Below are 7,638 nucleotides of genomic sequence, written 5' to 3'. Positions count from 1 at the left end.
AATTTGTCAACTACTTAGGGAACAACTTTCTCAGCTTCTTCTTGTGTCTGCTCAGTTTGTGCAGCATCAAGTGTGGGTTTGCACACTTGAGATTGTCAATCTTGGGATGGTTGGTCTTCAAAAGCTGTCATCATCTCTTAAAGAAGTGCATCTAAATATGGGTAATTTATTTCATGCACACTTTCAACAACATTTGTCTTAGACACCCCTTCAATTTCAGCAGCAGTTGAAGAGGCATTAGTCCTTGGTATTTTCTTCTGCACACAATGAGATTGCAAACATTTTTTTTCAAACATCAACATTTTGTAAATAAGAAATACTTAAGAAGAATGATTTGTTACCTTTATCTTTAATGCATTAGGATTCTGTTCTTTGCTCTGACGTTTCCTTGAATTGTAGCCAAATTTGTCACACTTTGTGTATCTATAAGTGTCGCATCGCGAAAAATACCCAAGTATATCGCATGCTTGAAGATACAACAAAGTCGCCACCGAACTTTATTAAAATATCGATAAAACCCAATGAGAAGAGAAAAGGGTAAGGAAGTCGGTTATGCAAGGGGAATGTATTAGCACCCCTCACATATATTAAACTCAACGGGAACAATTTTGATTGTTCTTTATGTGAATGGGTGTTATTATCTAAAGGTTACTTACGATTTATTTTAATTAAGGAAAAAAATAAGTAATTAATTAATGTGCACTCCAAGGATTCAAACCCTCGTGCCTACATATTCTCACAGTGCAATGAAAAAATTAGAGCTTTGTAGTTCGTGGTAGAAAACTATGAATTTGTTGGTTATTTTTATCGAATCGTTATAATTGTATCCTAGAAGTGCTTTGACGTTAGCTAATTCTGACCCTTGTTCAGGTGCTCTAAGCTTTTAGTCTGACTCCTAAGGAATATATTATAACATTTCTTTTATGAAAATAAGAGTTGTTTGTTTGAAAAGAGTTTGAAAGAAAAAAAAGGTTGATTGAATTGAAAAAGAGAAAAAAGTTGCTTGAATTGAAAAAGAGTTGTGAAATAAGGAAAATGTTGGTTGGGTGTTGTGAGAGTATTGTCCAGACCAAGAATGTGTTGTTTGAACCCATAAAGTTGTGTACTTGAACCAAAAAGTATGGCGTTTAACCAATAGATGGTGATCAGCCAATGCAGAGTTGTAGGGTTTTGCCTAGATCTAGGGAATGAAGACCTACAAAAATTGGGTTTGCCTAGGCACAGAGCTTATATGGCATGAATTATTTGTCTGAGCATGAAGCTCACAGGGAAATGCATAAGTTGCCTAAGCACGGAGCTTACAGGGCATGAATGTTTTCCCTGAGCACAAAACTCACATAGAACACATGAATTACCTAAGCGCAGAGCTTATAAGGCAATGCATGAAAAGGTTTATCTGAGCACAAAGCTCACATGGCAATGCATGAAAAGGTTTTCCTGAGCATGGAGCTCACAGGGAAATGGATGAAAAAGGTTTGCCTGACCACATAGCTCATAGAGCAATGCATGAAGGTTTCCTGAGCATGGAGTTCACAGGGAAATGTATGAAGGTTTTCTGAGCACGAAACTCACATGGCAATGAATGAAAATGTTTTAACCATGAAAAGGTGATTAACCTAAAGAGAGGGGTATGGTTCAAAGATGGGTGTTTAACCATGACAATGTGATCAACCCATATATGAGGTGAATAACCAAAATGAGGTGATTAACCTCAGGAGTATACATGTGTCCAAAGAGAATAGTGTTTGGTCTAAAGATAAAGGTATATTTGATGTTGATTGTTGAAGTGTTGGTGTGTGAGGAAGAAAGTTTGAAAATTGTTTGATTTGAATTACACTAAAGTTTATGAATGGAGGTGAATAATTTGAACAACTGGGTCAAGTGTCTTTTATCCAAAGATATTCAAAATAAGGATAGGCGTACTCTTTCTTATTCATTCTACATTGCTTCAGGCTCGTGCCGCAAAATTCGCATCATAACTAACAGGTGTTTGAAAGAGAAAAGTCTTTTTGTTTATTTTAAAAAAGATGAGGCAATGTGCTTGAATGGATGAAGCTCAGCATGATCAAGGTCTTGATATCCTTCTGCCTTTAGAGTCTTGAATGTGAAGTTTGACTTGAGTTTGACTTGAAGGTACATGCAAGTGGAAAGGTCCCAATTCAATCAAGTGATTAAGGGACTTATGATCACTCAATTGAATGTGAGTCCTAAGGGAAATCATGTAAATGTTTATGAAAATTCATGAAAAGCCAAGACTAATCACAACAAGTACTTAATTGATCAAAGTTGAATTTGATCAACTAATCAGATGAGATGAACACACTAAGAATCAACCATTAAGCACATGTATTTAATTAAAATGTGAAGTCATCAAAAATTAGAATAAACCATAATCTTTAATGTGTAATTAATTGAATTTTAAAGATAAATTCTATAAAAAAAACTAATTCTAGTTAAAATAACTACTCCTAATTAAAATCTAGCCTAAGTCACTAAAAAAGGTATTTTGTGTATTTTTCCATGTATTAAATATATATGAAAAATATGTGGCAAAAGAATTAAAAGATAAAGAGGAAAAAACAATAATTAATCAATAGTTTAAATCAACTCTGCAGGGGGTGTATTGAGCCAAGGGGTTTGATTAAGAGAAAGGTGTTAGGCCTAGAATTGAAGGCTCAAGGCGTTGTTGTTGCTATTTGCATTCAGAATGGGGCGTGTATTATCAACTTGGGTGTATGGAAGCAAAGCCCCATAGGCTCAGTAACGGAGGCCCAAGTGTGAAGGGAAAAGAAATAGTGGAGCTTCAGACTCCCTTATTAACGTTTCACTCTACACAACTAGAGTTCTCTCCTTCTCAATCTACTCTCTTCACCGGAAATTGTCCACCGCGTCGGAGGCGGCGGAGCAACCTAGAATGACTATAAATCGCTAACACTTGAAACCTCTCACTTTCCTCTTTCTAATTCTTGCATCAATCTCTTTTGAAACTTACTCAAACGTCAAAAATACCAAAGAAGAACCAAGAACCCTAAGACATTCAAACATAAATTAAATCACCATAAAACACTAATCTGAACTCAAACCTTAGGGCTTTGGTTCGCCTATTCAAGCACTACATTGTGGTAACAAAATTGGAGCAAAGAAGTGAAGATTCGAAGGACCTACCTACAAGGTGTATGCTTGGATGTTAGAGCGCTTGAAATTGAAGATGAAGATGAAAATACAAGATAATATGATCCATGTAAGCCACTCAACTCTTTGCAATTACACTTTCTTCTTCTTCGTCGTCTACGATAGTCTGTAGGAATTAAAATCTTTGTGTTATTTATTAGAGTATAGTGGAGAGTGTAGAGAGTAGTGAGGTGAGGCTTATGCTCTTATTGTAGCAAGCTTTAAGGTGAATCTTTCTCAATAATGAAGGAGTTGGAGCTTTGAGTGTGGTGAGGGAGTGAAGATTGAATTGAGAAATTGCAGACAAAATTAGGGTGAATTCAATGTGATTTTTGCAGAGTGAGAATGGTTGAAGCTGATTGAAGGTGAATGATATTATATAGAGATTGGAGTGTAACTGAATTAGGGAAATAAGGGCAAAGTTTATTAAATATTAGGGCAGAGGTTAGGTTTAGTTAGTTTCATGAAGAAATTGGTTAGATGGACTAAACACCGTTTGTTAACAGTTAGTAGGTTTTGACAGTTAGCGAATTAGTTTAAAGCTTGAATGAGTTATTATATGGAAAATGAAATCAGTTAGGAACTAGTTACTTATACTTAATTGATGTAATTTTTAAAATGAAGTGTTGTAAATTAGAAGAAGTTAGTAGTGTTAGAAGTGATATCAAGAGGGATTTGTTAATTTATGTTGAAATTTGATGTGTTAACTGTTAAGAGGAAGTTTCAGTGAATAGGTTAGTGAATCAGTTGTGATTGAGTTAGTACGTTAGGCTATGTTAACTTGTTAGTGGATTAAGCTAAGTGAATTGACACTAGGAAGTTAGTTGAACTATTATTGTTGTTAGTAGGAATTATTATGAATTAGAAGAATTCAGTGCCTTGAAGGTGGTTATGGAACGTGAGTTTCAAACATATAGTAAAAATTAGTTTAGCTTATTAGGATTCTAACTAGACTATTAGTGATTTTAACTATTAGTGGATGAGTTAGGGTAGATAGAAATTGTGATAGTTAATAGTTATGCTAATTTAATTATCAAGGCATGCTTGAACTAGTGCAATTTAATCAGTTAGAAAAAGGTTAATTATGTTGGAATGTTTTGGAAGTTTGGGCAGGGATAGAATGTTAAGCTGAATTATTACCTTGGTTAATGTTAAACGTTAGCTAATATGAATTATGGATTTGGAATAGCTATGCGTTAAAGAAATTAGCCAGATGTTATGTTAATTGAATGCTAATAGGAATTGTTAGAACCAATTTAATAACATTAGCTATGAGGTTAGTATTAGTTAGCAATGTTAGTTGTTAGTTCAAGTTGATTAATGAGTTGAGCAGTTGGTATGTTAATATGTTAATTGGAGCTGAATGTTAGGATATCGGTGCTTGATGTTAATTGAAAGAAATGTTAGATGTTATGAAATGGTTAGAGGTACTTGAACTGCTAGTTATGGTAGTAAGCATGTTAGTGGGAATTGGAAATGAACTATTAGGTTTAAATGTGCATTGGTTTGTGTCCACCATGGCTTGTTTGATTGTGTGTTGGTGTAGTCGTGTTGAATTTTGGTTTTGTTTGCTACAGGGCTAGTGTAACTATGGTAGGATGAGACTTGGTTTAGCATAGCGCATGAAGGCATGTCACATAAAGTTGGCATGGCATGGAGGCATAACACCAAGGCATGAAGAAGTTTGAAGTCGTTGAAGACTTGGAGGTACAAAGATCAGAGATTTTGGGGAGAATGACCAAAGTAACCTAGGGTTTAGGATTAGTTTGACTTTGGTCACCTATTTAACCAAAAAGTCAATAGCTGACCAAAAGTCAACAGTTGACCAAAAGTCAACAGTTGACCAAAAGTCAACTTTAGGTCAAATGTGTTTTTTTGTAGAATTTTCTTTTGGACTCTTTTGTAATATATACTTTAAAGGTTTGTAATGAAAATGATCCTTTGAATGGAAATGTGTGACTTGATTCTTAAGAAAAGTGGTTTCCCTCCAAATTTGAATTTTGAAATGTTAAATCTTGAATTTAAACTTGATTTTCCAATGCTTTGTCTTGAATCCAAAAACAAATAGCCAAACAACTAAAATGTGAAAAAGTCCATAAAGAAAATGGTCAATGAAAGTCAACCTCCCATGGTTGACCTTGACTAAAGTCAAACTTGGAGAGTAACCTCCAAATCCCAATGCCCCTATATATTCAACATGCTCCAAGATGTCTAGGCCAATATTAGGGTTTCTCAAAGACTTAAATCAAGAACAAATATCACCTAAAATCTTGTTGTGCCCATAATCCACAATTTCAAGGTGAATCATAATGAAGTCCACAAGCTTACAAACCATAATTCAGTGCCTTGTATCTTAAATAAGAAAAAAACTCTTTAAATCAATGATACCATTTGGAAAAATGCAATTGTAAATGAATTATCTAAATGACCATGAGTATGCATATGAACCATGGACCAAGAGTCAGATGAAAAGTGGAAAAAAGTAGGACAAATTTTGGGATATGACAATAAGCTACACCAGGCCTCCTCATCCTGGACCTAGTTTCATCATGCTCTCTAAACCTCAATTTCCTAGGCCTACCTGGACCCTTCTTATACTGAGGTGGAAACATGTATTCAACATCCATATTTTGTGACATGTCCATAACATTGATTGGACTGACATTGTGTTTACTGTGGAAATTGATAAATAACCGCTGGTCCTCCCTAAGCCTTAAAACTAAGGGTTACTTGCAGGATCGACCAGTTGATCCTAAGACACGTGCTAGTGTAACAGGGTGACTTATTCAATTCGACAGACTATTAACTTTGTGAGAAACGGCTTTTGACAAAGTATTGAACAAGCACAGGTTTTTTCCACACGAAATGATGATGATGCTATAGCCTATGGGTGACTCGTGACTGACAACACTACAACATTCAAAAGACGTACACGACGAACACGTTTTTTGTGAATTCTATTATCGTATAGAATCAGTGTCGACAGCGTATACGACAACGTAAAATGATAACTCAAACGTAAATGAAATTAAAATAAAGTGTTCAACGGGAACAATTGAAAAATAAGGAAGTTGCATTGAAATAAATGTGGTGATTCACGTACATAGTACTCTTAAAAACTCTTGCTTTCTCGCGCTGGGAATGTGAAGTTTTTTACAAGTGATTTTGGTACAAAGTGAACACACCGATGAAGGAGAAGGGCGATCCAAAACGCAACGGAATTTAAAATTTCTCCTTTAGTGATCCTTATGAATGGGCATGATCAGTGATAGAATTGTTACCTCTTGTGGCGATTGTAACCTTTGATGCAGATCTACGGAGCGATCACGAACGTTGAACGATGACAACGCCTCTACTCAGTCCACACGAACGGATCCCTTTAATCTCAATGCTAGCTGCTATGAATGAAGGCTTTGAGTGGGAGAGAGAGAGAGAGAAACGAAATTGCAACTGCACAAATGCTTCTACACAAGGGTTCTATTTATAGAACCACTTGTGTGGGTTGCAAGCTAAAAAGTCCACTCAAGTGTATGTGGCCCATATCTTATAATATGCCAAAATTACTTAAGCGCGTGGTACCTTACCATATTTCGTATTCTACTTAAGTACATCGTACCTTACGATGTTCTACAATTCACTTAAGGGCACCGTACATTACGGTATTCCTTAGTTACTCTATCTCTCATCAATCCATCCTTTTGTGTGTGACCTTGTAGATTTTCGCGGCATTGACAATTATATTAAATCACATATTTAACATAATAAACAGTGAGCGGTATCTAGCAACACATCACTACTATCCAAGACACGAAAATGTCATGTGATCTGACAAATCCTTTTATGATAATACTTATATGTACAATTACCCTTTTGCCCTTATGTCTATATTGAACACAAGGCATAGACCGTGTCATCCTTGTCCAGTTCAATATTGGACCCATAGACATTTATCATGTTACGCAGGATGGGCAAATTCCATCTAGGTCACTCATGTCCCTTAGCACGCTTCGCGGAGTACCTATCAACTGTCTTTATGGTCATCCAGTTATGGACAATGTTTGATCAGCAATAAGACACTCGACTCTACATCTAGGGTCCATAGTGGTTTCAGGTCGAAGGGTGGTATACACCATTATCACCATGAGAATAACTTATGACACTTTGCATAACATTCTATATAGTATTCTCATAACGGGCCAATCCAGTATAAATATTACTCTTAATATTCATACCTATGTTTAAGACTTGATAACTCCTTATCCATGATCCATGAGATGTGATCATCAGTCTATATACATAATAGTCTTAATGCTTTAATGTTATCCCACTTCACAATAAAGCTCGACTATGGATACTTTAAGAATAGTGTCCTTATGTTTAATGTGATCTCATGATTAAGTCACACTTGATACATTAAACGGACTATCTATTCTAGGGACTTTATTAGACAAACATAATAAAGAAAAA

At 35.5% G+C, this 7,638-nt stretch overlaps 1 long non-coding RNA gene across 1 annotated transcript; it reads left to right on the top strand.

The window, feature by feature from the left end:
• The first annotated feature begins 2,622 nt into the window (after positions 1–2,622).
• On the top strand, positions 2,623–5,123 carry LOC127126348 (uncharacterized). The gene is made up of 2 exons (XR_007804960.1): positions 2,623–3,241; positions 4,749–5,123. It is a non-coding gene; the product is annotated as an uncharacterized LOC127126348 (long non-coding RNA).
• Positions 5,124–7,638: the final 2,515 nt, after the last annotated feature.

The sequence above is a fragment of the Lathyrus oleraceus genome, chromosome 3 (genome assembly GCF_024323335.1).
Source record: "Lathyrus oleraceus cultivar Zhongwan6 chromosome 3, CAAS_Psat_ZW6_1.0, whole genome shotgun sequence".
Lineage (NCBI taxonomy): Eukaryota > Viridiplantae > Streptophyta > Magnoliopsida > Fabales > Fabaceae > Lathyrus > Lathyrus oleraceus.
This window is presented reverse-complemented; position numbering and strand designations above follow the sequence as displayed.